The sequence below is a fragment of the Marmota flaviventris genome, chromosome 7 (assembly GCF_047511675.1).
Source record: "Marmota flaviventris isolate mMarFla1 chromosome 7, mMarFla1.hap1, whole genome shotgun sequence".
Lineage (NCBI taxonomy): Eukaryota > Metazoa > Chordata > Mammalia > Rodentia > Sciuridae > Marmota > Marmota flaviventris.
Window position 1 is genome coordinate 123,425,514 of NC_092504.1, and position 14,758 is coordinate 123,440,271.

The following is a 14,758-nucleotide window of genomic DNA, read 5'->3' on the forward strand; positions in this document are numbered from 1 at the left end:
CCTGTGTCAGGCGATGTGACAGATGGGAAATGAGTTTCTGTCTCCATCCAGCAGGCACGTGTCCACATCAGGCTTGGCACTAAGCAGCCCTCGCCTCCGTGGAGACAGAGTAGAAGTCCTGCAAAAGTAACCCCTTGTCAGGCAGGGCTCTGAGGTCAGGCCCAGACTGCATTTTGGCATTGCTGACGGCTCCCCCCACCCCCACCCCGTCTCACTCCTTTCACGAGCACTTTATTAATCACTTGGTTTTCCTCTCCTCTGAAGGCACTGTTTAACAAGCAGTTTGAAGTCACAGAACAGCGGAAAAAAACTGGGTTCTGCAGCATTGAAATAAGAGCAGCAGAAATCACCTCAGAAAACACTTTAGCCTCAGCTCTAGATTGAGTTCACTCAAGTGCCTCAAAGTCTTCAATATTTTTTCAATATATTTTTAGTTGTATATGGACACAATACCTTTATTTTATTTTTATGTGGTGCTGAGGATTGAACCCAGGGCCCGCCATGTGCAAGGCAAGAGCTCTACCACTGAGCCACACGCCCAGCCCTCACCATTTCTACCCAGAACCCCTCACATAACTTGGTCCTTTCTAGAGACACCCAAAGACCTGAAATAGGACTTGCTGACTGCACACTGGGATGGCTCCCACAGGTGGACTGGACTCTTCACTCAATATAATTCCCCTCCCTGAAGGACAATCATTCAGAGTGAGGGAAGGGTGGTGTATTATTAGTGAGCTCTCTGTCACTGTGACAAAATACCTTATAAAATCAACTTCAAGAAGGAAAGACTTATTTTGGTTCATGGTTTCAGTCCATGGTCAGTGGGCTCCATTACTTTTAGGTCCATCCCAAGACCAGAAACATCATGGTGGACGAACATGGTGGAGGGAAGCTGCTCACCTCATGGCAGCGAGGAAGGAGGAGGTTGGGAGTTAAGGACCAGGGACAAGATATAGTCCCAAGGACATTCCCTCAAGGACCCACTTCCTTCAACTAGGCCCCACCTAATAGTTTCCACCACCTCCGTAGTGCATTCAGCCCTGACTCCATCACTGGATTAATCCACTGAAGAGGTTACAGCCCTCATGATCCCTAAAGCACCAACCCTGAACACTGCTGCACTGGGCACCAAGCCTTCAACATATGAGCCTTTGAGGGACATTCCAGATGCAAACCATGACAGATGGCACAGCATCAAACAACATCTGACGCCCTGTCTGGGAACCACTCATGTGGGAAGGGCCTGCCATTCGTGCCATCAGAAGCCCAGCCCAGGAATGTTCTCTCAGGGTGCGTGTCTCAGGCCCCTCCCTGGCACCACAAGGAGCTTACTCCTCTCAGCCCAGAGGAGTCTTAGTTGTGCAGGGTTTAGCTGGGTTCGACTTGGCTGGGCTGGGTTGCTAAAAATCAGTCCACATGGAGGGCTCAGGGCAACCAGGCAGGTCAGGCAGGACAGGACAGGACAGGACAGGGTAGCTTTCTATGAAAACAAAAACTAAGGAACTCTCCAGATGAGGGTCACTGTGGATAATTCCCTCCAGGATATTGTGTTAGTCAGCTTTCAGTTACTGTAAAAAAAAAAAAAAAAAAAAAAAAAAAAGGAAAAGAAAAAGAAAACATATCCTGAGATTAAACCAACTTATAAAGAGGAAAGGTTTCTTTTGGCCCACAGATTTGGAGATTTTCATCCATGGTTGGTTGGCTTCCTGCTTACGGGCCTCTGGCAACACATCTTTGTGGGTGTATGTGGCAGATGAGGCTTCTCACCTTATTGTGACCCAGAAGAGAAAAAGAGACAAGAGGTGTTGAGGTCCCAATATCCCCTTAAAGGCATGTCCCCAGGGACCTAACTTCATCCTCTCCGTCCTCTCTTCCTGAAGGTTCTACCACTTCCCGGATAACACCACAGACTGCCGAGCAGCCTTGAAGGACCTCTGGGGAAACAACACAATTACGGCAGGTATATTATTTTCACCTCTTTTCTTCTCAGAATCATCTAAGCCATCATCCTAAACACATTTCAGGTTTGGAAAAACTATTCTTCCCTTCCTGTACACAGATAGGCCCTGCAAAATCCTCCTAAGAGGACTCACCAAACGCATACACACTGCACTTTTCTTAACACAGCCTAGTAGGAAGAACTCACCCACTGCAGGATTGTTCTGGAAAATGCAGAGCATGAGTCAACCTCACTACATGAGTATTTCCAGATTCCCTCCCCTTTCCTGGGGCCATGAAACCTGACAGTGTACAATTTCAGTCTGGGCCCTTGGAGAACTTCATCGAAGGAGCTGTCCTGCTTTCTAACCCTTCCTGGGATTGCTGCAGAGTTGTCCCCAGTCCCCAGATCACTTGCTAAGTGAAGTGATAGTTTCCCAATTCGTAAGTTCAGCTGGCTTGTGGGAACCAGGCAGAGGTGTGGCATGGGACCTGCTGAGAAGACAGAAAACCAGGAAAGTCATTTTCTGTTTCCCTCCTGAGGAGAACCACTTCCTCCTTCTTCCTCTATCCCTCCAGCCTTGTTAGAATGAAACAAGTGCTCCCCTGACCGGGCTCATCTCACACCTTATTTGCAAGAACTCGGGGGGCGGGGGGCGGGGGGCAGAGCAGGGGAGAGGCCCGAGAGTGCTCCCAGCAGCCCTTGCAGCAGGCCAGGCTTTGTTCCCGCCTCCCTCACATCACCATCTTCTTACCACCCTCCTGGGAATTTCCTGAAGTCTTTCTGGTGTGCATTTCCTATTCTGCTCCCACTCTGGTGGACACAGTGGCATTATCACACAATCACACATACCAGACGCTTTCGTTATAGATTTCCTGCTGGGTCTGAATTTCGAGGGTGCCGATATTGCAGCATTGGTGTCCCTTCCGTGACAAACGAGACAAGAGCAGGTTCCATGCTCCTGGGGGAAAATTCAGCATGGCCGAGAGTGAAAACCAGAAAGCTGGAGAGGCCACCTCCAGGTTGTGCACTTGGGGAACCACTGACCAGGGCCCCCTCTTTGCTCCTGCCTCTTTGACATTCTCTGCTGCGGGTACCTTAGAGTACAGAAGAGCTCCTTTGCAGCCCTTTTGTTTCTTCCAGGAGCCCTCACTGTCACCCTCAAATACAACATTTAGGCAGAAACAGTGAACCTCCAGTGCCAATTTCCTGGACTTGCTCCCCTGTTCATATATGGGCATCCATAAAGGGGGTCAAGTTCCACAGAGAGGATCGCCCCTTAGAGGGGCAGGACAGTGACGCAGGCTGTGGTCCGGGACACCTGGAGCAGCCCAGGTCTTCCAGAAAGTGTTCCTGCGCCAAGAGAGGGCGCCCCCTGCTGGCCTAGCCCCAGCAGAGCTGCTCTTACTACTCGGGGAAACACCCACGTGGACAAATGGCCCCAGCTGCCTGGCGCATCCTCCTCTAGCTGAGCTTCTGGAAGAATAAGAAACGGTTCCAAGTGAAGTCACAGGGCTTGCCTTGGCTTTGCAAGAGCCTGTTTTTAAGGACGAACAAGAAGCTGCATCTCGTGCACACCTGGCCCCCAGCTTGGCGCTGGCAGATGCTCTGGAAAATGTTACATGGGAGAAGTGAACCAGTTCCAGCCCCAGCCCTCCCGCCAGGCTGCACAGGGGGCCCCATTCAAACACCCGTCCCTGAGCTTGGGGTTCCCTCCCTAAAGGGGACGGCGGTGAAGTCACCTATCTCACCGGCTGTTTCCAGGATGAAAGGAGGCCACTCCCTTGAGGGGATGGTGTAAAGTCTCCAGGGTGAGGCACGCCTGGATGGGAGGGTTGGCTGCTGGGTATCAAAGATGATCCGGAAATGGGTTTAGCGGCTAAAAGGGGGGCCCTGATATTCTTCTGCTTGTCGAGGAAGACATCTAAGTTGTAAGAATGATCTTTACCCCAGTCCCCACCCCCAAATGGAACTTTCTTCCTGAGTACCACAAATTAAAAGTCGCACACACACATACACACACAGATGTTCTGAAAAAATAAGGAATAGTTCCTAGTAAAGGCAAAAAAATTTACTCTGAAATTTAGATGGGTTCTTTTTTGTCTTTAAGGTTTTTTGTTTTTTTTTTAAGTATGTGTGGCATTCCATACATGTATGGATTTGCCAGGATGAACCCAATTACTATCTATAGCTATAAAGCTCTAATTTAAAAACAAAAAAAAAAAAATGTGTTTTCTCTCTCTCTCTCTCTCTCTCTCTCTCTCTCTCTCTCTCTCTCTCTCTTTCTAAATTGTGCTGTGTGCAAAACGGGGCGCGGGGTGGGGGCTGGCTCCACAGAGGTGCCCGGCCTGGCAGCCCGGACCCGGCCTGGCTTATTTACCCTTATTTACATGTGCAGCGAGATCTCCCTGGCTGCCCGCCTGGGAGCCCTATTTTTAATTGTCTGACTCCCCGGCGCCCCTCGGACCCTTCCTGGCTCTTTTCTGAGGATTTCCGGCCGTTGCTAGTTTGGGACGAAGAGCAGAAGCCCAGCCTTGGCGCAGGGGACCCCCACGGACGCCGCGCTCAACCAGAGGCCCCCAATCGGGACCTCGCGGCCTCTTCCCGGCGATCCGCCCGGTCCACCAGGGCCCGTGCGGAGAGGAGGGGTCTGGCTGCCACTCGTCCCCTCCACGGCGCGGGTCGCCAGCTGCATCCCACGTGGACAAAGGGACAGGGAGGAGGACAGCAGGTGCATTGACATCCCGGGCTTTCTTCTCTAGTTGAGCTTCTGGAAGAATGAGGAATGGTTCCAAGTAAAGGCAAAGACTTTACCCTAAAATGTAGATGGATTCTTTTCAGTTTTTTTGTTTTTTTTTAAAAGCACCATTTCCTAGACAGAGCCATAAAATATAGACTTATAAATATTTTCCAAGACTGCCCTCTAGTGGAAATCTGCGGGCAGTAGCAGCTCTTACAAACAATTCCAAACTTTGAATAAAAATAAGCAGAGTCTAGTGAGCCCTCCATTCCCACGTGCCCTGCAAGCACTGCGCGTTTCCTCCAGCGGCCCAGAGAGCAGTCCTCTGCCTAGAAATGAAGGCTGCCTTAAGTCTTCAAAAAGAAATTGCGTTTTACCTTTAGAACTGGAAAGGGCAAGGAAGTGTATCTGATGGGACAATGGAAGAGACCCGTGGGTGTATTCCTGCATCTGGGACAGGCCAAGCACTTTTATTTTGGCTAAGGAAGAAGCCAAGATTGCAAGAGCATCCAGCCCCAAAGGCCACACACACTGCTGGGTTTTCACCTTGGAGGATGTGGAACAGTGAGTCATCTGTGCCTCTTCCTGCTCTTCCTGGCCAAGGTCAGCTTTCCCACTGGAACAGAGGAGCTTGGCCTGGTGCCCGAGCTGTCTGGAGCCTTTCAGTGAAGCAGAGCCCAGGGAGAGGGTGTGGTCCCCACCCTGCACCGCCCCAAGGGCCCCAGTTCCGGTGGTGAGACAGCCCTTGTCCTCATCATGAAACCTCACCCACGCTGCTCAGCTTGGCATGAAGGGCAGAGGACGTGGAGGCCCGAGGAAATGTCCTATGCAAAGGCTCCCAGGCACAATTCCATGGGGAGGAAACTGGAGTGGATTCTGACCAGGCTCATCCCTTTGATGAGCTTTCCAAAGATGATTCAATTTTATCTGTTTGGGCTGGTTCCGATACCTTGTCAACCTCCGCCGCTACTGGCAGTCATAAAACAGCTGCCGTGCATGTTTGTATTCACTTGACAAATACATGTTTAGCAGCTACTCTCTACCAGGCACTGTTCCAGACTCGGATCAGCAAGACAGACTAGATATCTGATCTCATGGAAATTACAGTCTAGCAAGCAGACAGAGGATACACAAGTAAATGAATCAGGTCCAGGGCAATGAAGAAAACTGACATTACAGTGAATAACAGGGGGATACCTACGGAGGTGAAGTATTCAATCAGGCCTCTCTATGAAGGTTTCATTTAACCACCTACTGTGTGCCATGTGCGGGGTTGAGGGTACAGAGTTGATGAAAACGCATTCATGCTTTCAGAGAATGCAGAGCCCAAAGGTGAAATAGCATTTTTATAGGATTTCAAACAGTTGAGCCTTAAGATCTATTGCTCACAACAAATCTGTCAAATAAATCATATCGTCCCCATTTTATAGATGTGAAAACTGAGTTTAAGGAATGTGAAAGTACGTACTAAAATGGTTATGTTCATCTACAGAGCCATCAGGCTTTGAATTAAGAGCTGTCTTACTCCCAAACATTTTATTTCTTGTTTTCCTAAGCCATGTAACTTAGTAGAAATGAGGTGGAAGGGGACAAACTCTGAAATTTCAACATCTCTGAGCCCAAAGGCTGTCTACAGGTGCGCTTCCCTGTCTTGAGCAGGTTGATAGTACACTACTCCACCTGGTTCTCAACAAGTGGCTGAAGGGCCCTTGCTGGGGTACAGAGCAAGCAAACTAACTTGATCAAGCCCACACTCAAGGTCCCTCTTTAGCTTCCTTTCGTGATACATCTCTCATGCAGCAGCCAAGGGGACAAGTCTCCTGACTCCAGCAAAAGGACACTTTCTACTTATGCAAAACTCATCCCTGACCCTACCCTGAGCAGGAGCAAGAAGGAAGGAAAAGCCACCAGATGTGACCTTTGATTCTTCCTCAGCCACCAGTGGAGAAAGATAACAACCCACAGCAGGCTATATACAGACAGCAGCAGGATGGCTTGAGCCTCCTCGCGTTCCAGAGCTTTGTGGTCACATCCTTAAGCCCAGAGAAGCAAGGAGGATGATTGGGTTAACTTCTTCAGTGACAGGGTTGTTGATTTGGTGCCAACCAAAAAACCTGGCTCTAGAGAGAAGAAGTTATCAGATCAGTAGTGTGCAGCCCGAATCCTCAGCCCCTGAGGACTTAAGGGGTATTTTGGAGAAGGGGTGACAAGAAAGAGGTAAAGGAGAGGTCAGAGAGCAGGGCTTCCCTCCCGTCCAAAGTAACAGTGCTTGGATCTGACTTCTGTAGTGGGCTTCCATGAACAGCAGATTCCTTTTGGAGAAAAGGCTTCCAATACTTGGAGGAGAGGGAAGGAGTGTGTTGGGAGCTGGAGGAGTAATCACCCTTAGCTTAGTGGTGGCTCTAGAGATGGTTTGAAATAAAATAATATTGCCATCTGCATGGGCTCAAGCCTCACTTCCCCTTGTACCCTCAACCGCCAGCACAAACCCCGTCATGTGGTAGGTGCTCAATCGGGGTTTGCTAAGGGACCCCAATTAGTTTGGGCTCCATTTAAGTCTCGACCTTATAAAGCTTCTCTTCTTATTCCTTTATTTCTCGATGTCCTGCATCTCCAAGTCAGCATTGACTGACACAGAGAAGGCTGGAGCTGAGCAAAGGATTTCCTCCAGGAGGGACCTGGACAGAGATCCATGCTACCTTCCTGGGGCCATTTCCTGCAGTTGCTGGCTGCACAGGTACAAGTTCTCCTTTCCACCAACAAGAACTGAGGGCATGGTGTGTGCCTACTCACACTGGAACAACCAGGGACCCATGTGTGCCTGATGGCATGGCACTTGGAAGCCAGGGGGGTGACTCTCCTCCACAGGTGTGCTGAATGGCCTAATTAATATTGTTTCCATTATAGAAAAGTTTCATCTATTATTTTTTCCTAGTAGAAACTGAATCTGTATTCAATTTCTATCTAGTACAGTGTCTGGCATATAATAGAAGTTAATTCAATTTCTACTCTGTGTTGGACGCTAGATTCTAGGGATATAGCAGAAAACAAACATAGAAGTCCTGCCCTTATGAATTTTATATTCATTATAAGCCAAGCCTTGATTCTCAAGTTGGCTACACATAAGAATCACCCATATTTAAAATATGGTTGTGGACTCCATTCTCACAATGTCTGATTTAGTTGGACTGGGCCCTTGATATCACAGTTTATATTGGGAGGGTGTAGAGTCAGATGAGGGAGTTTCTAAGGCTCTGTGGACAAGATTCTATTCTTTCTAATTGTGCAAATGACCAATCTCCCTCCTGGCTCACTCATTGAAGTTGAATCTTTCCTCTATGTATTAGTCAGATTTCTATCACTATAACAAATACCTTGGATAAAGTAACTTTAAAAGAAGAAAGGTTTATTTGGTTTCCCAGGTTAGAGATTTCAGTCCATGATTTGTTAGCCCCCTTTGCTTTTGGATCAGTAGCAGGCAGCACAGCAAGGTAGGAACATGTGGTGGGGCCAGCTTCTCATCTCCTAGCCACCAGGAAGCAAAGAGGGAGAGAGAAAGGGGCTGAGATTCCACTATTCCCATTGAGAGTTCTCCCCAAAGACCTAAGACCACCCACCAGGCCCCATCTCTAAAACTTTCCACCACATTCCACCAGCACCAAGCTTAGCACCAAACCTTTAACACATGGTCCTTTGGGGACTTGCAAATTCCAGACTACAGCATGGTAGGGCCAGGCTGAGGAGAGAAGGAGGGGAAGTATATTGCTTGTTTTTTGTTTTTTCTACAATTTCACTATGGCTTCATGTCTTACTTTTATTGACTTCATTTCCCACATCAGGGGATTTTTCTTCTGAAAGTCAGACTTTGCCAATTGAGGTCAAGCAATCTGGACTTCAAAGATGTTCAGTCTCTGCCTTCAACCTCCCTGGGCTTCTAATCAGTTGTCTTTGACTTTTTGCCTTCTCATTTACTTCCTTGGCTTTGTTGCCTGATCAGTAGCTTCTTCGTTTTCTTTATGGTTCTGATAGATAGCAGTGACCTGTGAGCAGGAATAAAGGACATTTCTCCTTCTAAGGCCTTCTGATATCACCCAGCATCTCTCTCTCTCTCTCTCTCTTTGATCCTCCTCATCATTTTTTTTTTTTCTTTTCTTTTTCTGCAGTGCTAGGGATTGAACCCACGGCTTTGCAGATGCTAGGCCAGTGCTCTGCCACTGACCTAAGTCCTCAGCCTTTCTTCTTTTTTTAATTTTGAGACAGAGTCTTGCTAAGTTGCTCAGGCTAGCCTAGAACTTGTGATCCTCCTGTCTCAGCTAAGCAGCTGGGATTACAAGACTGTGCCACTGCATCTGGACGCCCCCCTCACCACTTTACACCCCCAGATCTATCCTTTATCCCACTCCAACTCTGTTCTTCAAGCTGCTTCTAGACTTTTCTGCCATAATGCCCTTGGGCAGAGAGAGGGTGTCCTGTCATTAAGCTTCTGGGGGTAGAAATTGAACTTTCTGAAATTCACACCATTTTCACCTGTGTCTGCCCGAGAAGCAGACACAATATCAACGAGCATTAAAGACAGGAAGAACCAAAAAAAGATTTTTTGTTTGTTTAATATAAAAAGGAGTTGATTTTCAGTCCCAAAATAGACTGGGCAAGTAGGGACTCGGCTTAATCAGAGGGCTTGGGCTTACATATGCCCTACAAATAATAATAATAATAACATAATAGTACTAATGCTTGTGGTACATTTGGAGCTTGAAATGATCAGTGACATTTCCCCTGATGAGGTTAAACAGCCTGGCTCACGGGGCTGCACATTTGCATAATAAAGATCAGAAGTCACTGCCTTCTACATTTCTCTCAGCACCAGCCACCCCGTGTCCTTGATTCTGGGACACCACATCCTAATGTACTTCCATACGCCGTCCTGTGCAGCGATTCTAATCTTTGGCTTGCATGTGCAATGTCAGCTTTTTATTTTTTATTTTTTTCCTGGTCTGGGAGAACAACAAATTATGTTTCTAAATGAGAAGGTGCTGTCTGTAATGGATAATATAATCTGAAAGCGCAGAGGCAACATCTGTGACCCATGGTGCTAACCTAGCAAGCTCTAGTCTATTTTTCCAGCCTATCAGTTGATAGGAACGCATCACTTTAGATATAATAATTAATCATTAGTCAAAATGGATATCCCCATTGGTTCCTTGACTCTCAGACAACCCTGCCTTGCCTGTCTATAAATCAGGGAAATACATTCTTTAATATCCAATGGAATATATTTCCAGGCAGTCTCTCCCTTCTATAAAGAAACAAAACACTTTACGCAGAACATCTGTCATCAGCTGAGAGGGGAAGAGGCTCCCAAGGTGCCATTTGAAGGAAAGAAAATGTGGAGCCCAGAGAAAAGGAGTAGTGAATTCAAGATGGTGGCTGAAAAGCACTGAGAAGCATCTTGCAGTGGTGAGCACTTAGCTGGCTAGAACGGTAATGGCAATCAGCCCCTTCCCCATGCAGGCCCTTGGGGCCCTCTCCCCTTTGTTCTGTCTCTTCCTTGTAGCTTCGGCTGGCCTCGGTCCTAGCCTGGTAGGTCACACCCTAGCCCGGCCCATTTTTCTCCTTGGTTCTAGTCCCTCTCTGGATCCACAGGAATATTTATAACACTCAATGCGCTCCCAGAAAATAAATGAGCTGCCAAGTGTGGTGGAAAGGAAAGTTGATTTGGGAGTCAAGATGGATCGAGGGAATCTGAGGATTGCTCCAGACTAACTTGTTTGACTGTGACCTCTGGGGGCCAGGTTCATCAAAGAAGGTGTCCTTAGTGGTTCTCAGGCTGTGCCTGTTGAGGCCCCAAATTTCAGTGCCTCAGGGAAGATGAAAGGCAAAGAGGAAGATGTCCCCCAACTTTGACTAGAACATTCCACTTTCATTGTTTTGCCTGAAAATTTTTTTAAAATTCACAAAGCACCCAGTCGGAGAGTCTTTAAAGCCACTCTGTTTCCAGTCCTAGCCACTTCATCCCTGAATGTGGGAATGACTTAGGAAATGCCACTTCATCTGGAACCTGTAATTGCATCTCTTAGTTACTAGGCCAGTGGTTCCCAGAGAGGAGGTTTGCCTCCAGGGGACATTTGGCAAAGTCTGGAGACACTTTTGGTTGTTTTAAGTGGGGAGGAGGGAGATACTGGCGTTACTGGGTGGAGGCCAGAGATGCTGCCAAACATCTCACAAAGCACAGACAATGACTCAACCCCAAATGTTGACTGTGTGGATGTTGAAAAACCCTGTACAAACTGTAAACTGAAGAAAACATGCTAACAGAGGAGCTTCTGATTGGGGAAGACCTCCTGCAGCTTTTTTTTTTTTTAGCCCTGGGTCATTGGGAGGTTAAGTCTAAGCTCCCCTCCTCCCTGGAGCCTTGGATCTGAGACACAAGACCCAAGACAGATGCCCATAGAACTTCTCAGTTTATCTCTAGGGAGAGAATTTGCTTTGCCCAGTTCCCAAGCACCTGGAGCTGCTCAAGATGCTACCTCGTCAGCTTTACTCTACACAAAGAGCTGGTGAAAGTACCATGAATATTGAACTTCTTGTTCCCTCATTAACAAAAGATTTATTATCTATGATTTTTGATTATTTATGGATTATGTACGGACCAGGAATGATACAAGGAACTATGAACTGAGATCTAACAGTGAATGAAACAAAGTCCGTGCAAGCATCCAAGTCTGGGGCGGGGCTGGAAAGCAGAAAATAAAAACAAATAACTACATGACTCAGTGGGTGATAACGGCTATCCATGCCCCACAGCAGGGTAGGGGCTTTGGAGTGGGAAGAGGTGACCATGGTCTAGTGAGGCAGCATGGGAGCAGGGTTCTGAAGCCTTGTGCATGTCTGGGGGGTAGAGTCCAGACAACAAGGACAGCGAGAGCCAAGGGATGAGTGGACCTCCTTGGGGTGTCCCTGGCAACCCAGAGACTGTGCTGGAGCCAGGAACAATGGGTGATGTTGGAAGGCCACGTCTCCCAGGACCTGGTCATCCCCAGCAGATGTTGAAATCTTACCCTGAAAGAGATGGAAAGCCTTTAGAGAAGTCAGAAATAGTGTGACATAAACCGATTCATGTTTTTTGTTTTGTTTGTTTGTTGTTTTGCTTTTTAAAGCTCCAAAGGCCTTTGAAGACCGAAGTTGCCTTCCCTGGGACCAGGAGTCTCTAAATGTTGACATTTTCTTTTTGCATTTAAAGAACCTATGAACAGCCAAAACATTAGCATTCCTTTTATTACAAAGTTCCTCCTCATAGTCTAACCCAGAGATTGCTATGGCTGATTTTGCAAAATGCTTTGGAATATCTTAAGAAGAATGGAGCAGTGTTCAAGTTTAATAAGACGAATTAATGCAGACTCCATCTCACTTGAATAAAAGAAATTTCTAGCTGTGCACTACTTGTAGAAGAGGGATAGGTCAGAGTGAAATAAAAATTTTAAATTCTGCATTCCAGAAAGACTGCAATCCATAATTAACACGGGAAGTTCAAGACAGGAAGAGGGTCTGACCATCATTTGTTAATTTATTCAGAAATTGACAGCTCTTCCCAGACAACTTTTCAAACAAATCCTGACACTTGTTTAAATATTTGTTGACTTGATGACCTTTGTTTTGTTTTGGTTTGGTTGTTGTCATTATCGTTGTTAATTAATTTTTTTAAATAAAACAAACATTGTAACAGCAAATAAATGTTGACAGCTTCAACTGTGAGTATCTCAATCAAGCTATGCCTAGGTGTTAAGTGGTGGTTTACCAAAATTGTATCTGTGGGGAAAAAATCCATTGGCAATATCAGAAATAGTCTCTGAATGTAGAAAGGTTAAGGCCCATTCTAATCCCTGACCTGTGGTTATTAAAGTAGCGCAATAGGTGTAAAAACATCTGCTTAAGATACAGAGTTTTCAGCAATTGTTTTTCCATTATTTTCCCTCAAATATGTGTTTAGTCTCAAACCCCTTTCCTTCAAGAAGAGGTTGGCTGAAGGATTCTATAGCTGTGCTTACAAAACAAACAAGCAAAAAAGTTATTTTAAGATGTTGCATTTGAGTCCTTTGCCTCTTTTAAACTTTTAATGGCTTTGTGATTTAGTAACAGTCTTCAGATTAAGTTAACACTTCCTACTCACTCCCTTGGGGCTGCTCTGAAGCCAGCCTTTCGGGGGACCTTGAAGAACACAGTGACAGAGGGGTTTGATGTGGCTGGACTGTGTGGCTATGCTCCAGGCGCCCTTGCCAAGACAGTTGAGTCAAAATGTCGCAGCAACATATCTGATACATGGCAGGAATTGTAGCCAGTGGCTACCATGGCAACTGGTTCCACACGACCCCTCAAGTTGCAGGAAAGTGGGGTGGGGGTGGGGCTGCACAGGGGTGGGAGTTGCCATAGCAAGGGAATGACAGTTGTCTGTGGTCACAGAATTCTCTCTAAATGGGCAAGATTTAAGGACAATATTGAAGCTGCAGGATGACATTAATAGCAATGGCATGTCAGATCCGTTAGCTATGGGTAGACAGCCAAGTGTGCAATCATTTAATATTTACAACAACCAAAAGAATGATCTTGATTCCCTTTTCTCTGATGAGGAAGCCAAGGCTCAGAGGTCTACCTTGTCTTTCTGCAGAACTTCACTCTTTTGCCTGAGCCAGAACCCACCAGGAGAAGAGAAAACGCCTGAGCGAGTCAGAGAGTTCTCTCAACTGCTCTGATGCTCTTCAGGGGAGGCGACTGAGGGCATCCACCTGGGATAAACAGCCCCTCCTTCTACTCTCAGGTGAACCCCAGAGCAGGTCAGCGGTCTAACCAGAACTAGTGGTGAATTAAAGATGGTTGCATATCCTTTGACAACTCACCTGTCAAAAAGGTGAAATTGACTGATCTTCAGTGGGGGCTGGTCCTGTGACTTGCTCTGACTGGCAGAGAGAAGCAGAAGTGAAACCAAGGTGAGGTCCTACGAGATCTGCAGCTTTGGGTTATATGTTCTTGGAACTCTCCCTCTGCAGGCAGTGTGGTGTAAGAAGCCACACAAAAAAAAAAAAAAAGAGCCAGATGGCTTCCCATTTTCAGCAACAAGCCCAGCCAACAGCCAACACCACCTGCCAGCCAGGTGAGCCATATCCAGATGTCCCAGCCCCTCAGCAACTCAAGGAGCCTCAGAAAGGCCCAGCTGAGCCCAGGTAACTCCAGAATCAGGAAGGAGAAAAAATGGTGGTGGTAGAGATTGTTTTAAACCACTAAGTTTTGGGATGATTTGTTCTACATCCATAGCTAACACTTTAACATAAGAAAATTGCCCCTTGGACCTGAAGCTCTTGGAGGTGATGTGGCCAGATGAGAACAATGACTAATGAGCTCCATATTTGCATCTTGGGAGGAAGGTCGTCTTTTAGGAGGGTTGGGTATAAAGGAGGGCTATCTGTGCCCCCGTTGTGGGACAGCACATGTGTTTTCTTTCCAGAGCCTTCCTAGAACATGCTCATTCATGAACACACAGATTACCAACCAGTGCCTCAGGATTGAAGCTGGGGACAGGAGTTGCCTAGTCCAGGGTGCAGAAGGAGCTATGCCCAATGAGCTGAAGTAGGCTGTTGAAATAGACACTCAGTCTTTTTAAGAAAATGTTTTTTGTTGTTGAATTGGGGTGTCATGAATGCCTTGCTGTCCTTGGAAAGTTACTGAATTCATTTCTTATTAAATTATTGTGAGGACCAAATGTGAAAAACCTACGCTAATTTACCAGTATCCTACCTCTCTGAAATAGGTGCAAGATAACTAAATATCCTTTCCGAATTTCTGGTCAACCCTAATGTTTTGACACTATTTAGATCCCTGGAACCATTGCTAAATCAAAGTGAATTTCATAAAGAGAGGAGCTCAGATGGACAGTGTCCGTCCATGAAGGTTTCTTTCTGACATCCTCTGAGAAAAAAGGTAACAGCTGTTCTTCAAACTCTGCTGGTAATATTTTTCTTTCCAGCCTCACCTTTGGCAAAGGCAAGATGTCTGGTACTTGTAGAGAAACACAAGTCTTTCCATCAAGT